The following is a 22,971-nucleotide window of genomic DNA, read 5'->3' as shown; positions in this document are numbered from 1 at the left end:
CATTTCAGCCATGGGTGCGTTATAATGTGACGGTCAATCCCTCTATTTTCATTGGTAGAAGAGTACCCCAAGAGTTGGCGGTGGGTGGTGATGACTAGATGCCTTCCCTCTAGTCTTGCACTGCTAAAATAGGGACGGCTAGCACAGATAGCCCTCGAGTAGCTTTGCGAGAAATTAAAAAAAAAACCAACAAAAACAAACAAGCTCAAACTTAGTTCATATTGAATAGGTAAGACCCACGTTGTGCAAAGGAGTCAATGGTTACAAAATATAGAACCTGACTCTTCTGACACTTTCACAAGCTCATGGATAACACAATATTCAAACACATGATAATGTCAAACAGTCATTTAAGATAATGACAGTACTCCATTGTGTATACATAAAGGCAAAAGAAGGCCTAGTTGCACTGATACATTAACTGATTTCACCATGATGATATGCAGAAGTGGATTAAATTAAAACTACAAGCATATATATAAGCATCCTTAGCTTATTCTAGATACTCAGTCATAAATCTCAAGTAAGACACCAACCTGTTGAAATTAGTGTCAGAGAGTATCAATGTAGCTAGGCAACAGGTATCATCTGTGAGATATGGACTGATGGCTTTATCATATCCTTATCCCAGCCCTTGAAGGATCACTGTTGCTTTAAAAGTAATCAAAATATCATCTTGCAAAACATTATTGCTAATATTCCAGAGAGGGCTGTAGCTAGATTGTCCTTTCAGATTGAATTACTTTTAGTCTCATTATCAGATGATTATTGCGACAGAAATGAATTTGAAAATGATATATATAGGAAGGCTTGAAATATGGTCAAGTATCTTGGCAGTGGTTTTAGATTTAGAAGATGCTTACAATAAACTCCAGCTGCCCATTTTTGCTGATAAAATATTCAGAAGGTGCATCATGCAGCATATTTAAGATTGGTCGTAGCCTCACTATTTACTGTAATATGTACCCTGAATCATGAAATCTGGTAATCAGACAGATCACTATCAATGCCAGTATGCTTCATAGATCACCAATATTGCTAGTCTTCTTCAACATCTGAACTAGCAATGTGAGCAAGTGGTTCAGTGACCCAGGAATAGTCACCAATCCTTCAAAAGCCACAGTTTTGGACACTCAGTAACAGACATACTGTTAAAGATAAACCATTAGCAACCATTTAAAGCAGTGGCATCCTTCTGAAAGAAACACTAAAGTACTTTAGAAATACTAAACTTTGATAGACAACTCATTTTCATCAGTCACATTAACACCATGGTAACCAGAGCTAATAAATTCAGTGATGGAGCACCAAATAATGGGCCGGAAACAAAAAAACAAAGACGCTGATTTAGTTTTAATTTTAGGCAAATAAAGAGTCAATAAAAGTTGTGATATTTTATTAATTATATGATATAGCATGTTGAAATGAAATGTTATTGTTTTTATTACGGCATTGTTTTTCAATCTTCATGCTGTGGGTATAGGTTGATGGGGCCTCAAATCTTCTTTATTCATATCAAGAGAGCATCAGACTAAAAGAGTTGGAAACTACTGCTCTAGTGAAACAAAAAAAAGTAAGATGTCCACAAGTTACACGTTTTAACCAATGGCCGACATGGTAGTACTGGTTTCTGTATTGTCTTTTCAATAGGCTGCTTTCCTAAAGTTTATAGAAAAACCCAGTCTTGTTTCAGAGTTAAAAACAAAGGTTGTAGTATTTATGTTTTTACATGTTTAGAACGATTAGCACATCCGGTCAACAAGAATGTCAAAATTACACTCAGAAACCGGAGGGAAATTTAGAAAAATATTACATAAAAATATCTGACTAAAGATATATGTTAGTTGGAAAATATTGAAACTCATGACTATTTGTGGGTGTGGCTTCAGGAAACAAGGGGTCTGTCGTGTTGTACTCAGTCGAACATACTGTACGTTTGTTCATTCATAAATAGCATAGTTTTCCCAAAAAAGGAAGCTATTTATAGGTGTCTGAATTTAGCTGTTTGTCAGTCTAACTTTACATAATCTTATCCATAATTGTTTGTTGCCACTAATCGCAATAAGTTAAGCAAATGTGTTTTACTCGATTTAATGTCAATCATGTACTCTTTAATTTCAGAACCTAACACATGCAGCAGTGTATAATGTAACCCTCTTAGCGGTATTTTTAACACTTACCGAAAGTTAATGAAGAAAAACTAGAAACCATTCGTGCAAAAAAAGAAAATACAAGAACACGACAACATATTCATATCACAAAATAAAATAAAATAAAATAATAAAAGAACCGTGGGATTGAAAACACAATGGGATAATTTTTTTCCCACATTTTCTGCATGGTATTAATATCCTTCGATTATGGTATCTGTGACGAAGAAATTCTTTTTATGTTTTGTTTTGATATGGATATATCAACTATACACATTGTAACAATGTTTAATTGTATTGTCTACAATGTTATCTACAATAGAAATGTTTTATATCATAATTACCCTGAAAAATATCTCTGTTTAATAATACCCTAGCTGAAATACCAACTAATGATAGGCTTATAATTATAAACTATAACTACAGGATATGAAACACTTTTTATACCATATATTTATGTTTCTGAGGTTAATCACACTTTTCACCTGTTAATGACTGCTTCATATTTTCACTGGTCAAGACTGCAAATCTACACCCGACCTAGATCCTTGTAAAGCTTGTATACCTGTGTATTACTACGATCCAGATAGCCACCAGTATGTGAGTTTCATTCATGGGGGCTGTGAAGAGAATACAAACCGATATGAACAATAGCAGAGTGCTTAGTTGTTTGTTTTGGTTGTAAATAATGTTTCCTGTAATTTTTGTTCTGTACAAACATTTTGATTTTTTTGGAATGTATACTGGAGTATAATGAACATGTATTTACAATAACACACAACTTGGTAAAAAGTGAAAACTTAATAACGTTTAATGTACACTACATGTATTTACTGAATATTTATAATATTAACATCATACCAAACAACTACGTACACTAATAAAGATGGGATCTCAGTTATATACACATAAGTTCTATTTTTATATATATTTACTAATATCTGACTATACTACAATGTGTATATCCACTAATTTTTTAACACATTTCACTGGTGTCTTTCTCTAGAATAATAAAACCTTGGACTGCAGGAACATTTCCACAGTCTGATAAATCCTTAATATAGCACATGACAGCAGTGTTAACTCCAAGTTAAAATGGTGTTTACTGTAGATTCTAAGAATTTTTTGACTGTTATTGTATTTATTGTAACTCAGTAATAGGACAGAGAAAATTTGGGATATGCTTCATGAAAGAAAAACACTCAAATTAACCTGTTATTTTACAGATTCTAAAGCTACTCTGAAGAAACTTGTTTATATTACACAATTAACTTATTGGTTTATAGTATAAAATTAACTGACTGGTTTATAATATAGAATGCACTGACTGGTTTTTAGTAAAGAATTAACCAACTGGTTTCTAATATACACTTAATAGTCAGGTTTATATTAAAGAAGTAACCAAAATGTTAAAAAATGGAATTAACCAGCTGGTTTATAGTAAGTAATCAACCAACTTATTTACACTGTGGTATTAACTGACGGATTTACCGTATAGAATTTCACTGACTTATTCACATTAATAATTTCAATTCATTTATTTCTGTATATAGCCTCAACTGATTGGTTCATTATTTTAGTTATAACAAAAATTTGCTTTATAATTATTCAACAAAAACATGGATGTAGAGAATAATTTTACAGTTATTGGTTATGAAGAGGTATCATACCAAAAACATATGATTTTATTATCTATAAAAATTATATGTGACACATTTTCCTTCTTTTTTATATTTTGTTGCATTTTACAGCATTTATCCTACTTTTTATATAAAAGTTTATTGGCTTATAACTTGCATGTATTACTGACCTTTGACCTTATCACAGGGTTGTTTCAACTGTTCTAAGGCTTGAATATAGTTGATCCACAAGATAACAGACCATAGACAGTTTCAAATAGTTTGTTTTTGAATAGAGAAACAATTGAAAAGGATTTTGAACTGGGTGTCCTACAGACAAACAAGAAAGATAAACTACTGGGACCTATTTACTTTGTAATTCCACATGTCTTTAAAGTTTATAACACATTTTGATACTGTTTAAATAACTTCATTATCTCAATTAAATGATTCTAGTAAAAAAGTCCAAAATAGAAATTTTACAATTAAGAAAAAAAACTGTTTACTTAGTGCCATCTGATAAAGCATCATGCCATATTGGCTGATATGGTTTTTATCTGATGCCAGAAAGCAAAAGGATTTTTAATAAAAATTTGTCCATAAATACAGGAAGTAAAAGAATTGACTGCTTATGATACAAAGTGATTTTCATGTTAAAATAAGAATACTTTCCTTGCTCTCAAAATGTTCAAACTATATTTGCATGACCATTAAAATTTCCTAAATAAATACAAAATGTTTTTCTTCAGAAACACTTTACATTGTATCTGTTATTTTGTCTGTCATCACTCTACACTGGATTAGACTGGCTCAGTAACCACCACTTAAAATTATGAAATAAATCTCAGTTATCCCATTTTTTTAAAATCAAACTTGTGTTTATCATGTTGTTGAAACATTGTTTAGCAGGAAAGTCTGTTTTTGTTTTTGCTGGGCAATGGGGAAATCTCTATATCTACTACTCCAGATTCTATGTTATTTGGAACACTGTTTCTCATAGATTTCTGTTTTTCTACTTCTGTCTATGTTTTAAGGTTTTTCCATTTTATCCATCTCTAAGGTTAATGAAAATATATTTCCTCAAAAGTATCCCAAGTTGTATAAAAAGTTAATTTCAAAGAAAAAAAAACCTATCTATACTAAGAAAAAATATATACCATACAGTGACTATTATGTAAGTCATAAAATAATAAATATATTTCTTGTATTTGTTATGATGATTCATAATCTAAATGTAATTGAAACAATAATTCTATAAAATTAAACAACATGGTTACTTCCTCTATGTTTACCTATTGTTCATATATTTCTGAAGAAATAATATCTGTTTAGAAAGAATTATAATCAGATTGATGCTATCATATTGGAAGTTTCTTAAGACAAGAATAATCGAAAACTTCTTACCCTGAACTCTCTGATTTGTTTCCCCACTGTTTACTGCCCAGAGGGTCAACATACTGCGATATAAATTTTGTTTGTTACAGTACTCAGTGATAGAAAACAACCCACAAAGCAGGGAGAAATAATATATATTTTTTGTAACTAATTGAATGACAAAAGAATAAAATAAGTCAACATCTAAGGAATGACCCTTAGTATAGGCACAACAGAGACAACACTAACTAGAATAACACACGAGTATAACATGAGGTTATGTCAGTCCATAACAGATCAGCCATGGGACTCGGACCCACTTATTAGGAGACTAGGACAGATCAGATTTGACCTGATTGCTTTCATATAAATGATATAGAAAATATAAAGTCAGTAAGTACAAACAAGTAATACACTAGTCGAAGAAGTATATAAAACACATAATATAAATATAATAGTACAATTTGTTGTCTATTGTACATCCACATAGCCATTTTGCAAGGTGTGGGTGGATCTTCACCAAAATTTGTATGGAGGTTCATTTGGTTCATGGAGAGATACATGCAAGTTGTTGGTTTTGTGTTTTGTAGTTTTTAAAAGTGTTTTTGAGATTTTTAATCAGTACTTCGCTCACTGTCGATGGGTCTTCAGCAAATTTAGCATGAATATTTATTGGATCCATGCGGAGATGCAGGCAAACTTGCAGTCTCACACTTTGTGTTTTACAATTTTAACATTTTTACAATGAAATATAAGGGAAGCAATTTTTTCATGTTCTCTGATAACCTTTCATTTATCACAAATTTACATAAGTTTTGTTAAGAAGATGGGATAATCCAACTAGTTAACAATATGCTCGACAGATACAGATAATGTAATAGTAGTAACTAGAAAATAATGTATTAGGTTGTCGAAATAAATGTCAGAATTCTTACAATGATACTTAGAAGCTGAATATTGAGGAACTTATTATTGTTTGGTTGGTTTAATCCAACATTTGTCACTTACAATGTATCATAACTGTCTGCTGTTTCAACTCTACTCAGAATAAGTTTCACATCCCCCAAGGCAGCCTGGACAAGAAGGACTTTTGTCTGATTTCTCTCTATGATTTCAAACTTTAACAAAAACTATCGAAGCTAGACGAAACATCAACCAAGCATTCGGCTGTTGATCTGTTACTGAATGTACAGTTTAGAGCTGGTTCCAAATATTTCAACATGGACATTAAAGGAAGCAGTTGAGAGAGATCCTCACACAACAGTACGTAAGCTTGCAGAAAAGTTAAGCACAGACAAATCAAGCATTGCCAACCACCTGATCTTTTCGAATAATTTACAACAATTACAGTAGGAAATAGCATAACAGAATTAACCAAGTCAGTTTGAGCACTAAATTTGGTTGTTGATATGAAACTAAATTTATATTTTTTATCCTTTTAAGTTTTACCTCAATGAGAGAGAGAAGACTTCCATCAAACTTATAAATTTGACCACTATTTATCATGAACTACATTTGCTATACATGGGCACGGTGGTAAAGACTGCTGAGGATAAGAAAATGTTATGACAGAGATATTCCTTGGAGTAACAAACAGATGAGTTAAATTAAACATATCCATTTGAAATGACCAACACACTTGTCTAGAAATAACTGAAAAAAAATATCCTAAGATATATAATTGTACCAGTGTGTAATCCAGATTCGAAAATTTGTTTTGTACCTGCACGATCATATAATTAGATATTTTCAGGAATTCAGAATAAGAAGTCAGGGTTATATGAAAATGGAATCATTACCCCAAGACCGTTTTACTTGTACAGAAGTCGGACATGTGGTACATGGTTCTCTACTATCAAAGATGAGATATCATTATCCATAATATGTCAGTACCCACATGAAACTATGACAATACAATTAAATGTGGTATTTATTTAAAATTAATGACAAATTGTTCAGTGCATAGACAAGATGTAAGTTTATCCCCAAGCTTTAGAAGGAAAATTAGAGAAGGTTATTTGTTTCTTCGAAGTTAAGCACAAAGCTACAGAATAGGGCTCTGAACTCTGCTCACAATGGGTGTCGAAAACCAGTTATCTAGCAGATATACTGCTGTGCCAATAGGAAGTTGAAGATATAAACATTCAAATTGTGCATAAAATAATGAAAAAAGAAAATATAAGATTATGTAAGCATCTAGAATCAAGTATATAAAAATCATGTTCATATTGCCTATAAATTTATGTTACTAACATTTTCTCATCTTCTACGTTCTTAGATTCGCCATTAGTAATTTCTTTATTACGTAATTGAAATTTGTTGTCTCACTGTCATCAAATTCAATGTTGTTTTTTTATATCTTTCTAATTTCGTTTAATAATCCATCTAATCTTAGTATCCTAATCAGAGTTTATCTGGTGCCCTATAAAACAATATGTTTGTTAGGAATGTTACTAAATAAAGTGTTACTAATTTTTATATAGAGGAGCCTTTTTACAGATATATTTTCTCTAGAAGTGGGTTTTCTCGTCATCATAGTTTTGGAATGATTACTCTCTTCTCGCATAACTCTATTATTTTATTTTGGATGCCTACAAATATCACATAATTATAAGACACTATTTGAATTGAATAAGTTCCTGAATTAGGCTCACATACTCTAACAGGTCCCTTTATACACTTTCATACGTCTTCTGTCAGTTCTGTGTGCTAATTAACTATGCAAGACTCTTGTTCTCCACAGTTAATGCCAATGAGTTCTTTAATGCCAATAATAATGCATTATTCCATATAGTTAAACATTCTGTGTGTTGCTTTCAAATAGTATCCTTACAAACATTCATAGGATATTTATTACTGTAGCTTATGTATAATACATATAAATCTAGTCACCACATATATAAAACACACGTAAGTGTGAAGACAGTCTTCATTCAATTTTACTCAATACTTTCTACAATTTACTAGAAGGTAAAAATATGACCTGAATTGCCTATTTGCTGCCACATACAGTGTTTGTACTAATTTAGTCAACTCTGTTTTTCTACTTCTTACCGTAAAAGTCGAGTTCATTTTAGTTTTATTCCTACTAAAAAAGGCTTTATTTTTAACTAAAAATATTTTTGTTACATATATTATTTAAACTATAAAATACTTTTTACATGAATAATTTTCTGAATAAACAATTTCAAATTCATACCTGTATTTTTTAAAATAACATATATTGAACACTATATTGGTTATTTTTATAGCATAAAGGAAGCAATTACCATTTCTTCTTACTTCAAAGGGCCCGGCATGGCCAAGCTTGTTAAGGCGTCCGACTTGTAATCCGAGGGTCTTGGGTTTGAATCCCGATCGCACCAAACATGCTCGCTCTTTCAGCCATGGGGACGTTATAATGTGACGGTCAATCCCACTATTCGTCCCCTCGGTGTGGATTCCTGTACGTGGTGAGGGGACCTCCCATGGAAGGTTCTGTTCTATCTGGTTACCTTCTCTGGGATCTAAACATCCACCCACGTGTTTGCCGTGCGTGGCGACCCGTGAAGGGGAGGAGTGGATCCTGGTGATTGAGGGGTCCAACCCTAACACACCACTTTGGCCTCAAATTCCTGTAGACGGGCGGCCTTTGGGTGGCCCCCCTTTGGTCAATCAGCTGGTCCACTTGGGCTAGAGTCAACCAAGTACCAGTGTTGGAAGTTCTCAACGGGTGTTGTGGACATTGTGCCTGATGCTGGTGTTTTGGTATAGTGCTCACAAAACCCTGGCGTTGCTGCATTGTCCTTGCATGACTTTGTAGTGCGTCCCCTTGTAGGGCTCCATGGTGGGTGGGGTCAGTGGGTACCGAAATTTTTTCCTTTTCCTATGGATCCTCCAAAAAATTTAAATAAAATTGTAAAAAAACAGTCAATGGGTAAGCAACCATGTCTTGAATACTCAGAACAGCAATCTTCAGCATCAACACGTGGTTGATCAACACGTGCCCACCCTGTCTTTGTCACTCAACACACCCTTGGAGGCTGTAGCCATCCGTGTTTCCTTGGGTCATACCATCACTGTTTGTTCTCTGTACCTGTCCCCTGGAGATACATATGATCAATCAGATCATGATGCTCTCGTTGAACAGTTGCCATCTCCATTTCTAATCCTAGGGGATTTTAATGGACATCATCCCCTCTGGGGAAGTGCTATTATTGATGGGAGGGGCCGATCTGTAGAGCGGATGCTCTCTGATCACAATCTTTCTCTTTTCAATACTGGTTCTTCCACTTACTTTCATGCACCTAGTCAGTCCTTTACCGCTATTAATCTCTCAGTTTGCTCCCCTTCATTATTCTCTCATTTTTCATGAAGGGTTGACAGTAATCTACTAGGCAGTGATCATTTTCCGATCCTTTTGAGAGAGACTGGCCGTAGTTGATGCCACCCTACCCGCGTGCCCCGGTGGAAGCTGGATCAGGCAGACTGGTCCACTTTCACTGCTCTCGCAGAACTTGATCCTGCCATCGTAAATCAGCCATCAATAGACGACTGTGTAGCAGCGGTAACTGACTGTATTACACATGCAGCTGCTCAGTGTATTCCTAAAACCTCGACACGTTTTCCATGATATCCTCGTCCATGGTGGAATCCTGCTTGCCACTTAGCACGGAAGGCTCAAAAGCGGGCCTGGGATACTTTTCGTAGATATCCCACACTTTCAAACCGGGTTGCTTTCCAACGGGCCCATGCACATGCTAGGTGGGTAAGACGTCAAAGCCAGAAGGAATCTTGGATTAAGTTCACAACCAGCATATCTTCTACCACCAGTTCCAAGATCATATGGGACAGGATTCGAAAGGTTAATGGGCACTACAATTCTGTCCCCTCTCGATCTTACTCTGATGGTCAGGAGGTGACTGATGTTCGGAACATCGCTAACACTCTAGGTGAAAGCTTTTGCTGGGTATCTAGCACTTCTGCTTGTTCCTCCACCTTCCTGGCCATCAAGACTCGGGCAGAGCGATCACCTCTTTCCTTTCAAACTGACTGTTTCTTTGACTATAATTGTCCCTTTACCCAATTGGAACAAAAATTGGCCTTCATCGGTCTGCCAGTACGTCTGTTGGACCTGATGATATTCATTATGACTATGGTGTTATCTTCAAGGCTCGGCTCTGTGCCAGCTGGCAGTCCACTTGGAGTGAGCAACGCGACAACAAACTTTTTCAAATCAAACCCAAAATTGGACTTTGGCCATCTAGCTTCTGTAAAGTTTGGAAGGAGGAAGTTGTTCTCACTAGGCTACGCATTGGTCACAGTTTTTTAACTCATCATTTTCTTTTATCTGGAATTGATGCACCAATGTGTAGTTTGTGTAACACTCAAATCACTATCAGCCACGTTTTACTTTCTTGCCATCGTTACAATTCTCAACGACGGCAATATTTTAAACATATTTTTTCCCAGGGTCAGTCTGTAACATTGGACAGAGTTATTGGTGATGGTGACTCTGTCCACCTTGATAATGTTTTTAATTTTTTAATGGCCTTTAATCTCATTTAAGTGTTGCATATTTATTAATTACACCTTTTTAATTGTGGTTCCTTTTTTACAGTTTTAATCTCTCTCATTCAATTTGACATTGGACAATGGCCAGAACATTAAATAACTCGACACCAGGACTGGAAAGGCCAACTTCAGGTGACTAACGCTACTGTTTGAACTATCCGTTTGAACTACTTGTTAGTCGTCCTGGCGAGTTGTTATTATACTTTTGCTGCATATCATTTCACACTTTTATTATTTTACTTTTTAGTACTGGCCATATTGACTCATAACCCGGAACCAGGACTGGAAAGACCAACTTCAGGTGACTGACGGTGGTTTTTATACTTACCTGTTAGTCTTCCTGGTGGGTTATGATCATTACCATTCTGCTACAGGTAGTCCTTTACATCTTTGTTGACTGGATGTCAACATTGGTTTTTACGCCATTTTCTGTTTTAATTGCCGTTTTGCTTTTATCTTCAATTACTTTTACAAATTTTACTCCATTTGCTTGACTTTTATCTTTTTACTGGACATTTGGCTACTCATTATTACGATTTTGCAGAGTGTCTTTTAAAACTTTTATTCTTTTACATTTTGATAATAGCTGCTATGACACATAACCCGGAACCAGGACTGGAAAGGCCAACTTCAGGTGATTGACGGTGGTTCTTGAACTTACCTGTTAGTCTTCCTGGCGGGTTATGATCATTACCATTTTGCTAGAGTAAATATTTTACAACTTTGAGGACTGGATGTCACCATTGGTTTTTACACCATTTTCTGTTTTAATTGCTGTTTTGTGTTTACCTTCATTTACTTTTACAAATTTTACTCCATTTACTTGACTTTATCTTTTTACTGGACATTTGGCTACTCATTGTTACAATTTTGCTATGTATCTTTTAAAACTTCTATTCTTTTACATTTTTATACTAGTTGCTATGACACATAACCCAGAACCAGGACTGGAAAGACCAACTTCAGGTGACTGACAGTGGTTCTTGAACTTACCTGTTAGTCTTCCTGGCGGGTTATGATCATTACCTTTTTGCTAGAGTAAATACCTTACAACTTCTTATACTCTGCCTTCTATCTTAACATTGTAGACTAGGTCTCAACATTGGTTTTATACTTTTTTGTTTTACCTTCATTTCCATTTATGTCTATTACTACATTTATTTATTTTATTTTATTATTTTTTTTACATTCTTACCGAATGTCTGGCGCAGATAGCCTCGCTGCTTTGTGCCATAAAACACTAAATCAATCAATCAATCAACCCACTATTCATTGGTAAAAGAGTAGACCAATAGTTGGCGGTGGGTGGTGATGACTAGCTGCCTTCCCTCTAGTCTTACACTGCTAAATTAGGGACGGCTAGCGCAGATAGCCTTCGAGTAGCTTTGCATGAAATTCAAAACAAACAAACAAATCTTCCTTCAAAATACATGCAAAATTGGAACTTACTGACTGTTTATACTATATATTAAATTATTTAAATCACTAAAAAATTTAAGCGAAATAAAAAAATTGTGAAAAGTTGTCGTTTTGTAATTATTATTTTATAAATTAAACTCTACAATAAACAAATCAAATAGGAAAAAACCTTTTTTACTTAATTTGGAAACTTAAGAATTTATTTTTTCATGAGAATTGTTTAAAGAGTTTTGCTCTTAAAAGATAAATATATTTCTACAAATCATGAATCTAAATTAACTACAAAATTAATGATTTACACATTTACCAATTACTCATGATTTCTCTAGCTTTTCATCAGCAAATGGCCAGGTGGTTCAGGCATTCGACTTGTAATCCAAGGGTTGCTGGTTCAAATTTCTGTTACATCAAACATGCTTGCCCTTTCAGCTATGCGGTCTTTATTATGTGACGGTCAATCCAACTATTCATTGGTAAAAGAGTTGGCGGTGGGTGGTGATGACTAACTAGTCTTCCTTCTAGTCTAACATTGCTAAATTAGGGACGGCTAGCGCAGATAGCTTTGTATGAAATTCAAAACAAACATTTCACGACCAGCACCTTGTGTCATAGCTGTTTGTTACCTCTGTGATGTCACGTGATGTGCAAGGGCTTCAGGCATTGTATTAAATGATACTGTTATGGTTTGTGTGTACAATTTTTTGTTGTCACCCTTCAAAATGTAACTGTATAACTGAAAGCCTATTAGTGAACAAGTTTTAGTGAAAAAAAAAACATAATCAGTAAAGGGTGACTGATGTCAGATCTAAGCATAACTAAGAACAAAGCAGTGGGTTCGAAAATTCATTGTAAAGCAATATGACAGGACAACTTGGTTAACTGTTTGTTTTAACTTGCAAAAGCTTTTGTGCTGGCGATGTTTATTATTTAACAGTGAATTTGGGACATGGAATTCAAGTAGATTTGGTTATTTAAATAATATGGATAAGGTAAATTTGTGCAAGAAATATGATCGATTATTGAAATCTCATTTGAAGAAATCGAGTGTTTTTTCTGTCCTGTCAAACAGAATCCAGAATGACCTGGAAATTAAGACTGATAGTTTCTATGACGATGTAAAAACTTGTTTAGTCAAAAGGAAAGTAGGATGGAATTAACATTTAAATAAAGTAAGTAGCCAAATATGTCATCTTTTTATATTTAATTGGAAGTACTTAAATGTGATTAATGCCTACAAGTAATTTACTTTATCCTTACTGGATGCCATATTCATTTATTTTTTTAAATTTTATAATCCACTGTTTATGATTTGCTTCTCCATCAGAACAAATCACATGCATGTATTATTAAATGCTTCTATCAGCGTATGTTGTGTGTTATCTGGCATACTACAGATTACACTAAGCTACTTCTAGGATTACATGTTCTTACTTGAGGGCCACACTTTACTTGCTGGAACTGTCACTTTGATCAGTACCTTTATTTTCATCATGTGTGATGTAAACATCATCTTTTGTCTGGTGTTCACTTAAACTGGTCTCTTGCTCTTCTTTTCCATTTTCAAAAATTAAACTTGCTGTTTGCTCCTGTTTATACTGTTTCATCCTTTCCTCCAATATTTTATTATTTTTATCTTTCCCTCATATTTTTGTAACATTCCAACATCACTACTTTTTCCTTCTGCAATATTGTAAATAAAGAATATGTTCTTCCTTATCATCACTGGATCTGAAGCTGCACTTTTATTATTTGAACTGTATCTTTGGTCCCAATGTCAAATGATTTGTCTGCTTTGTCCAGGTATGTGAGAGTATTCTGAAAAAATGTTTTTTGTTTTGTTTTCTAGTTCAGTGTCTTACTTCTTTTAAGATCCTTATATTCTTTAAAGTAGTTTTCAGTTCTTGTTTCTGATTGATTTTCAGACAGAATAAAACCTATTCCAAACCTTGCCAACTCCCAAATAACTAGCATCTCCTTTACAAGACAAAACTTAGAATTGCCCTCTTTGTCTATAAATATAAATCCAGCAATTTTATCAGGTGAAGTAACTATGTTATCCTTATTGCTAGCTAGTTCTTTTAAGAGTTAAGAATTCTTCTCTTGACAAAGGAAAGAGAGTCCTGTGACAGTTAAACTTGTAGACAGATGATAAAGCAACATTGTTTTTATTATAGTTTTAATAACATTACCAACATCAAATGTGCTGGTACTGTTTAATACAGGTTGGGATTCTAACATTTAGAGGTAATTTAAAGTAGAAGTTTAGATCTCTAGCTGCATGTTGTAGGTTTCATGATGTACAACATCACTTAGGTTAAAAATCAGGATGAACAGAGAGAGATAGTGTATAGAGTTTTTGTATGTTTAAAATATAGAATTCAGAGTTAATACTATTGTGGAAGGTGTTGAAGTTATTTCAGGAAGTAGTTTTGAAGATCTGCTAACATGCTTCAAGCTGTAGTAAACTGCTCCTTCCTTTGTTATTTCAACTTTATTTCTTCATGTTGGTAGAAATGACAAGACTACGTTATCATGTTTTATAAAGTCCTAAAACTATTCATTGTATTTTCATATTAGTAATTATACTAAAGATTGTTCAATTTGATATTTTCAAAGATTTGCTGAAGATAGAAGCTGTGTATTTTATATCTAGAAGTTTGCATGCTACTAATAAAAGGTGTATGTTGCATCATAGATTGGCATTTGGGCTTAATTCAAGACTCAGAATGTTGTGTACTAAATGAAGAAACTGTGGTATAGTAATTTTTATATATGTATTCTTTATACATTTGTAGAATACAAAAAATAATTGCATCTTTCATTTTTAGATGTAACATATGAGTTCATAATATATTTTATGTACAAGTGAGGGTGTTTGGGATGTTCCTAATTTTACATTTTTCATTTACATTGTGATATAAAACTGCTTTTGCATAGCGTTACTTGGATTCACATTTTTTTAGTAAATTAAACTGTGATACATGGATATATAAATGCAATTTATTTTGGGCTGTTTTGTCTAAATAGCTACAACTGTCTAAAAGAATTAAAACATTTTAATAAAAGTTATGAAAAAATGACCTTTAAACTCCAGATGACTATAAAAGAATATATTTTTATTCAAACCAATGAAATACATTTATGGCTTCTTCAGAATGTAAAGGTATTTTTTTTTAACTTTAATCAAAATTAATAAGTGTCCAAATTTGATTTGATACTGTGCTCGCCACAGACAAGGTTACATGGCTTTCTTATCTCAAAATGAAATCAATTTTTTTTTCAGTCTGGCCATAGTACTGATGGCACATTAAAAACACAAGATAAAGCAACAAAGTTGCCATGTGCTTAACATTTTCAAATTACAGTTGACCATACCTCTTTTTAGAAAGCATTTCTGTTAAATGTGAATTAATTCCAGTACAAACGTGGTAACATATTTTGCGTACAGGTTGTATTTTTTGTACTTCAGATCTTATACCCGTCTGGTTTGATTCATTTCTTACATGAATGATGTAAGCTTTTGTATCACTGTTGAAAGGAAAATCTTTTGCTGTCATCTTTTTATATGTAAATGTCTCTGTATGTTGTATTTTGTCAGATCAGTTTACTACAAAAAAAACCCAATAACATTTGACTAAAAACAATAGTGTCATTAAAGTCACATTTTGATCTCATTCATGCCCAGATAAAGGAGAAGCTAAGTAGGGTTGATCGCTCCAAAAGTAATACATGTGTTGTCACATGATCCGAGAACTTTGATTTAGTTAAATCAGTTTAACAAATTATTTTAAATTATTATGTTTGGATGCTGATTACAATGTGAGTAAGCTTTGTTTTATTATTTTTCGGCTAACAGTCTTCATTTCAAAAATTTTGAATTAAAGTTGAACCCAAAAACTTACTGAATGTACTATCTATGAAAAAAAAACACATATATATATTTATTAGTCTAACATAGACCTCCAAAGTAAAGTTCAATATTTAGCCAACCAAGTTTATATACTCAAAATGTTTTTTTCTGTATGGAGGTGAATATTTTTAATATATTTAATTAGCATAAACAACAAAAGTATAACTGTATGGACTATTTAAAACCAAAAATTTTTCATCTAATACTCAGACAAATAAATATTGAACATTCTTGATCACAAACATATTAATATAGCTATTCACTTAAATTATAGTTAATTGTTTAGAGAATCATATAATACACAGTTATAAAGTCATTCAACTGGTCTTCTCTGGCAAAGTGGTAAATCTAGTTTGTATGGCATGAATAACCAGTTGTCTACACTTGTGTAGTTTGTATGGCACGAATAACCAGTTGTCTACACTTGTGTAGTTTGTATGGCACAGATAACCAGTTGTCTACACTTGTGTAGTTTGTATGGCATGAATAACCAGTTGTCTACACTTGTGTAGTTTGTATGGCACAAATAACCAGTTGTCTACACTTGTGTAGTTTGTATGGCACGAATAACCAGTTGTCTACACTTGTGTAGTTTGTATGGCACGAATAACCAGTTGTCTACACTTGTGTAGTTTGTATGGCATGAATAACCAGTTGTCTAAATTTGTGTAGTTTGTATGGCACGAATAACCAGTTGTCTACACTTGTGTAGTTTGTATGGCACGAATAACCAGTTGTCTACACTTGTGTAGTTTGTATGGCACGAATAACCAGTTGTCTACACTTGTGTAGTTTGTATGGCACGAATAACCAGTTGTCTACACTTGTGTAGTTTGTATGGCACGAATAACCAGTTGTCTACACTTGTGTAGTTTGTATGGCACGAATAACCAGTTGTCTACACTTATGTAGTTTGTATGGCACGGATAACCAATTGTCTACATTTGTGTAGTTTGTATGGCACAGATAACCAGTTGTCTACACATGTGCTTAACAAAAAAGTAACTGAAATATATTTAGTTAATGTTTTCCAAACATTCAATAATAAGATGTTAATTCAATGCTGTTCAAAGAAAGTTATCTTTCTTGGTACAAAATATAATGTCATGTTACCTACAATTCATGCATTAAGAGCAATTGGAACATTTCATGACTGATGATGTTAAAAGCTATTCTAAAACTTGAAGTAAAAAGATCAGTATTATAAGTTATTATAACATGTTGCTTTTGCTAAATTAAATGTATGTCATCATTAAAAAGCACATAATTTGATTTAATGCATTATTCATAATTGAATAAAAAGTGTTTTTATCAAGGACCATGTTTTTTACTAACAGTATTAAATAGGTTGTTAAATAATAACATTGCCCTTCACTTCTATTTTTCAGGATAAAATATCTCTGATCTTGTTGTCATTGTAATATTTATTTTGAGAACAAATGGTTCATGAAACTCGTTTATTTTAAGTTCCTCCACAGTTTTGCTGGTTGTCAATACAACTTTGGTTTTTCTCTTTCTTGGGCATGTTTAGTTAATGCCAGAAGGCATCAAGATGTTTTTTTTGGTTAGATCTGCCTCTTGTAAATCATACATTGTACAATAAAATAAAGTGGAATAAATACTTTTATCACTAGTGTAAAAATATTTTTGATTGATTCAAATATTTAGTTACTCTTCAAAAGGTTTAACTATTTACTTGATAGTGATCAAAATTCAGTAGTTTTTTCTGGAGGGATTGAGAAGGAAAGGAACGTCAATATTAGGACCTCTAAAGTTCAACAGACAAGATGGTTTATGGGATAAATAGGGAGAAGGAACTGGATTATGATATCCAGAAGAATGGGTGGAAGATATATCTGACAGAACAGGAGATATATAATTAAGGAGCTAGCAATGATGCAATTTTTGATGTGCACATAGAAACTAATGTTGTAGGTAAAGGCAAATCAGTGGATCTAACTCATAGAAAAAATGTTTAGAATACTGCTGAGAACTAATGGTTGGAATGAAAATAAGTACATCACCAGGGCTGGATGCAAGGTTAATATGTAAGAATGAACAGATTGACTGATTGGACATGTGAGAGGACATTTTTAAATGGATGGTTTACTTTTAAATAAATAGGATAAAGACTGGCTTGTTTGCAAAGGGTATTAATACATCTGAAAAGGAAACTTTAAAGCAGGATGAGACAGAAGTGAGACCCAAGGTAAACAATAACTGTGATAATGTAAGATGTAGATGAAAGTTAAGCATAGGAACAAAGTATTACAGGGTTAAAAATTTTTTATTTAAAGCCAGACATGTCCATTAAAAAATCAAGTTTGACCGGCACTTTCCCATCTATCACCGACATTGTGACCGTGGTCATATTCCTAACGTGTCGGACACAAATACATCGCCCCTCAAAATAAGTGAGGCAAAAGCTGTGTATGCACAGCCCAAAGATTTTGCTTAAAAGTATATTCTATAATGAGTGGAAAATAACTTGCAAAATTTAAGATTTAAGACAAAAAAAAGCAAATTTTAAAAAACAGTTGTGAATGCGCTTTTTAGGTCGCCTTATTTGTGCCGTTCCGGATAGTCACATGACTGCCAAACATTCACAACGATCCTACCATGGCATATGATAGTAAAAAAAACGGGAAAGTCTCACGATCTATTTCAGTTTGGCTTCACAAGCAAGACTAATGAATAAGAAGACAATACTATAGAACCCCAAGTGAAAAAACCCAAGCTTGTTGACCCAAGCCCAAGTGTTAAAGCAAAAACTGTTACTGCTAGTACTGGTGCTAAGCCTATTCATCATTTCCAGGATGAATGGAATAGAGGCCGACCATGGCTGGAGTATAATAATGCTACCAGACTGATGTTTTGCTCAGTTTGTTAGGAATATGACCAAAGTAGTGGAAGGCAGAAGAAAACCTTCATAACAGGATCTTCCAACCTGAGAACAAGTATTGTTAAGGAGCATGAAAACAGTCGTGCCCACAGTCTAAGTTGTCAAGCTAAGACAGCAAAAGAAACACCTGATTTAACTCCCATGATGAAAGAATTGAGCAAACTTAACCAGACTGAGAAAGATAGTTTGCTTGTACTGTTCAGGACTGCCCTTTATATGGCTTTGAATGCCAAACCATTCAGCAATTTTCAAGAGCTTCTGTTGCTGCAGGAGCACAACTTTGGTATGAACTTAACAGAACATTATGCCAATGACAAACAAGCAGTTATCTTTACGAAGCATACTGCAGAAACAATTAGAATTAATGTCAGATCTCATCTGCACACCTCATTATTCTTTGGCATTATGACTGACGGCTCAACAGACACTGCCAACATTGAGCAGGAGATAGTCTATGTAAGATACTTGGACAGTGACTGTTACCCAGTAACCCACTTCCTGTGTCTGCAGTCAGTTGAGAAGGCTGATTCTGAACACTTGCTACAGGCACTTAGTTCAGGTAAAGGTTTCTTAATTACCTGGGATGAGAATTTTCTGGATTTATCCTGAATTCCCTAATTAAGACAAATTAAAATGGACAATATTTCATGTACATTTGTGTTTTAATTCAGGTTTACATAGTCATTCCATTATTAATATACATCAGTGAAATCTCGAGCATATTTCAATTGATTTAAACCAAGAAGAACCATGTATTTACCACTTCCAGAATTGGAGCTTAACCCAGCATAACTAGCGTAATAGATAATGGAGCAATTGAATTTTCCAAAGTACAAATTTACATTCTGTTTGTTTTATAGAAAGTAACTAATATTGGATACTAATTATTTGCAGCATTGTCCATATATGGCAAGTTTCCTGACTGGCTTGAATCAATTGTATGCTTGACAGCTGATGGGGCAGCTGTCAATTTTGGCACAAATAAAGGACTTGTCAACAGGTTGAAGGTGTAAAAACCTTATTTGATAGGGATCCACTGTGTTAGTCACAGATTGGAACTTGCAATAAAGAAGACCATCAAGGACATCCCTTACCTTGATAGTATCCAAACCTTTTTACAAAACCTATGGAAGTTTTATGACAATTCACCACAGAACTGGGCTGGCCTCAAAGAAGCTGGTAAAGCCAACAACATTGTTGTTAGAAAGCCAACAAAAGGGACAGGAACCCGGTGGGTGGCCTACAAAGAGCGTGCTCTGGAGTCAGTTTCTCATAACTGGCCAGCTTTAGCAAAGCATTTGTATCAAGTAAAGCTGCATGACAAAGGGGAACGTGGACAGAAAGCTGCAGGATTATACAGTACTTTGACAAGCCTTAAATTCATCCTGTACATGGACATACTCTTGGCAGTTCTGCCTGTTTTGACATTTCTTAGTCTCAAAATGCAAGACAATTCTGCTACTGTGAACATTGTTTCTGACAAACTCACTGTTTGAAAAGAGAAGCTGGGCAATCTGAATCATGTTGAGAGATCCCAGAAAATTCTTAAAGAGCTCACAACAAGTGAACAAACTGGCAAGTGGTTACTTAGAGGAAAGATGATTGCTATTAGTGGTCACACAAGGGCCAGAGGCTCAAAAAGTGCCACAAAAGAGACAGTTGCTTAATCCATGGCTGAAGAAACTGCCATCTTCACAGGTAAAATTGTCACATATCTGAATGAGAGATTTGAAGAAGTTGATATGGATTTTATTGGTGCCTTTCAAATTTTTGAACCAAGCAACTTGCCTAAAAGCAAGGAAGCATTGTCATCTTATGGCCATAATGAACTTCAGACACTATTGGACCACTCTGGTGCTCTGCTAGAAGCTAAGGGTTTCAACATTGCAGCTGATATTTGCCAAGCTGAGTTACATGAGACACTCCTCAAAGCCACAAGACTTGCCAAATCCAATGAGTCCCTGGCTAGTAGTTCAAGTGGATTGTGTGCCCACATGTTAAATCAAATTACTGTTGAGGACGGTAAACCTTTCCCTGGATCAACAATGTTGGCCTTGGTATGCCTCATGCAGGTGATTTCTGTGTCATCTGCTGAACCAGAACGTGGATTTTCCCAGATGATAGTTATTAAAGATGACTGGCAGTCCAAACTAATAAATGATTCTCTTAATGACTTGATGACAAAATTAGCTAAAACCTGTGATCTTGCAAGTACAGAATTACTGTGCAAGTCTGTAGAATCCTGATGGAAGGACAGTAAAAAAACCAGACGATTTGTGAGTCCACATGAAACTTACACATGTAGATACAATAGAGATACTGAGTTACATCAGCTGATGTCTTACTGCTGAATGACTAAATCTACCAGTTTGATTGATGTGTCAATTTTAATGAATACAAGGCTTGTTACCAGTTGCTTTGAAATAATGTTTCATTGCCATAAATAAAATGATTCTGTTTTATATAATAATTGTCTCTACTTGATTTCTTGTTTTCGGTAATGTCCGGTGACAATTTTGAGGTGTCCTGCTAAAATTTCAAATGTCCAGCAAGTTTCACTGTCCAGCAGGACATGTGTCTTGCTGAAAATTTAGAATATTTCTACCCTTGTATTATAATAACTCTCAGTGACATTGATACATTATTAAAGAGAGAGGTAGGAGTGACTTTATTTGTAAAAAAGTGTTACATCCTACTGAAGTTAAGGACTTGCATTCAAAGGCAATCAGGGATATACCTGTTGAGGTTACACCTCATGCTACTTTGAATTCATCATGAGGAGTTATTGTAGAGAGGGATTTAAAGAACATTCTTGAGTCAGGGATTCTTGCTGGTTTCTTCACCCAAGGAGTTTCTGCAGTGAGGTGTATCTCCACTCGCAAAGATGGAATTACAATGCCAACCAGTGTCCTCATTTTGACATTTACATCACCACATCCACCTGCCACCATCAAGGCAGGTTATCTTAATTGCAGAGTACAGCCATACATTGTGTTGTATGTGTAACACTCAGGTCACAATAAGCCACATGTTACTGTCTTGTTGTCATCATGTCTCTCAATGACAGCACTATACTAAACATGTTCTGTCCATAACGTTACACAGTGTTATTGGTGATGGTGACACTGTCCACGTTGGAAATGTTTTTAGTTTTTTAAAGGCCATTAATAATTTTAATGCTATTTAGGTTTTTTAATTTATACATTAGACCTTTTTTTTAATGTAATTTGCTTTTAAGAATCAAAGTCCATTTAGTTCGACTTGAAATTAGAAAATGGCTGTAATGTCAAATGACTCGGAACCAGGACTGGAAAGGCCAACTTCAGGTGACTAACGGTGGTTTTTGAACTTACTTGTTAGTCTTCCTGGCGAATTATGATAATTACAGTTATGCTATAGAAAGTCCTTTACAATTTGTATTTTCTCTCACTGCTGTAAACTAGATGTAAAAAATGTATTTAATGTTATTTATATTTTTAATTCAAAAATTAAACTTTATTTTATTTTACATTAATTTCCTTTTACAAATTTTAATAATATTACTTTAACTTTTTACTGGATGTTTGGCACAGATAGTGTAGCTGCTTTGTGCCATAAAACACCAAACCAACCAATCATTTAGATATGTTGAATGAATAAAAATTAAGTTTCTCATTTTCCAGATTAGAGCAAGTGCTCCCCATATTGAGAATACATTCGTGTACATATTTCTGACAACTTGTATATAATTAGGGATTCTGTAAACAACACACTCTTAGAATAATCAGCAATGTGACATATAAACAGTTTAAAAATGTGTTTAAAAAGTCAATATGGTTAAGTAATATCTTTTTACATGAAGCTATAGTTAATTCACTCATCCATGGATAGATTATCCAGTTTATCTTTTAAAAGAATCCTGAGAATCCCACAAGCTGTCATACAAAACTTCAGAACTAGTTTTTACATTCTGTGTTTTCACAATTCAAAAATTAAATCTAACAAAAGGAGAATTTAAATGAATATAGTGAAACCTGTAAGGTTGAATATCAGGTCAAACTACTT

At 34.0% G+C, this 22,971-nt stretch overlaps 2 long non-coding RNA genes across 8 annotated transcripts in view; one reads left to right on the top strand and one right to left on the bottom strand.

Annotated features, from left to right (window-relative positions):
- Positions 1–22,971, top strand: part of LOC143229995 (uncharacterized) — a 56,436-nt gene that overhangs the window by 5,232 nt on the left and 28,233 nt on the right. For 2 of the 7 annotated variants that reach the window (XR_013016170.1, XR_013016174.1), the window contains exon 1: positions 12,235–13,284. The exons of 4 other annotated variants lie outside the window; for them this stretch is intronic. This is a non-coding gene — a long non-coding RNA (uncharacterized LOC143229995). Of the gene's footprint in view, positions 1–2,670; positions 4,915–12,234; positions 13,285–22,971 lie in introns of those variants that run through there. One more of the 7 variants, XR_013016173.1, reaches the window with a different exon arrangement.
- LOC143229996 (uncharacterized) lies at positions 1,530–7,881 on the bottom strand. The gene is made up of 4 exons (XR_013016175.1): positions 7,802–7,881; positions 3,961–4,099; positions 2,636–2,770; positions 1,530–1,659 (listed from the first exon to the last, which is right to left on the bottom strand). It is a non-coding gene; the product is annotated as an uncharacterized LOC143229996 (long non-coding RNA).

This window comes from Tachypleus tridentatus, chromosome 10, assembly GCF_004210375.1.
Source record: "Tachypleus tridentatus isolate NWPU-2018 chromosome 10, ASM421037v1, whole genome shotgun sequence".
Classification (NCBI taxonomy): Eukaryota; Metazoa; Arthropoda; class Merostomata; order Xiphosura; family Limulidae; genus Tachypleus; species Tachypleus tridentatus.
Note: the sequence above shows the minus strand (reverse complement) of the source record. Positions and strands in the feature narration are given on the sequence as shown.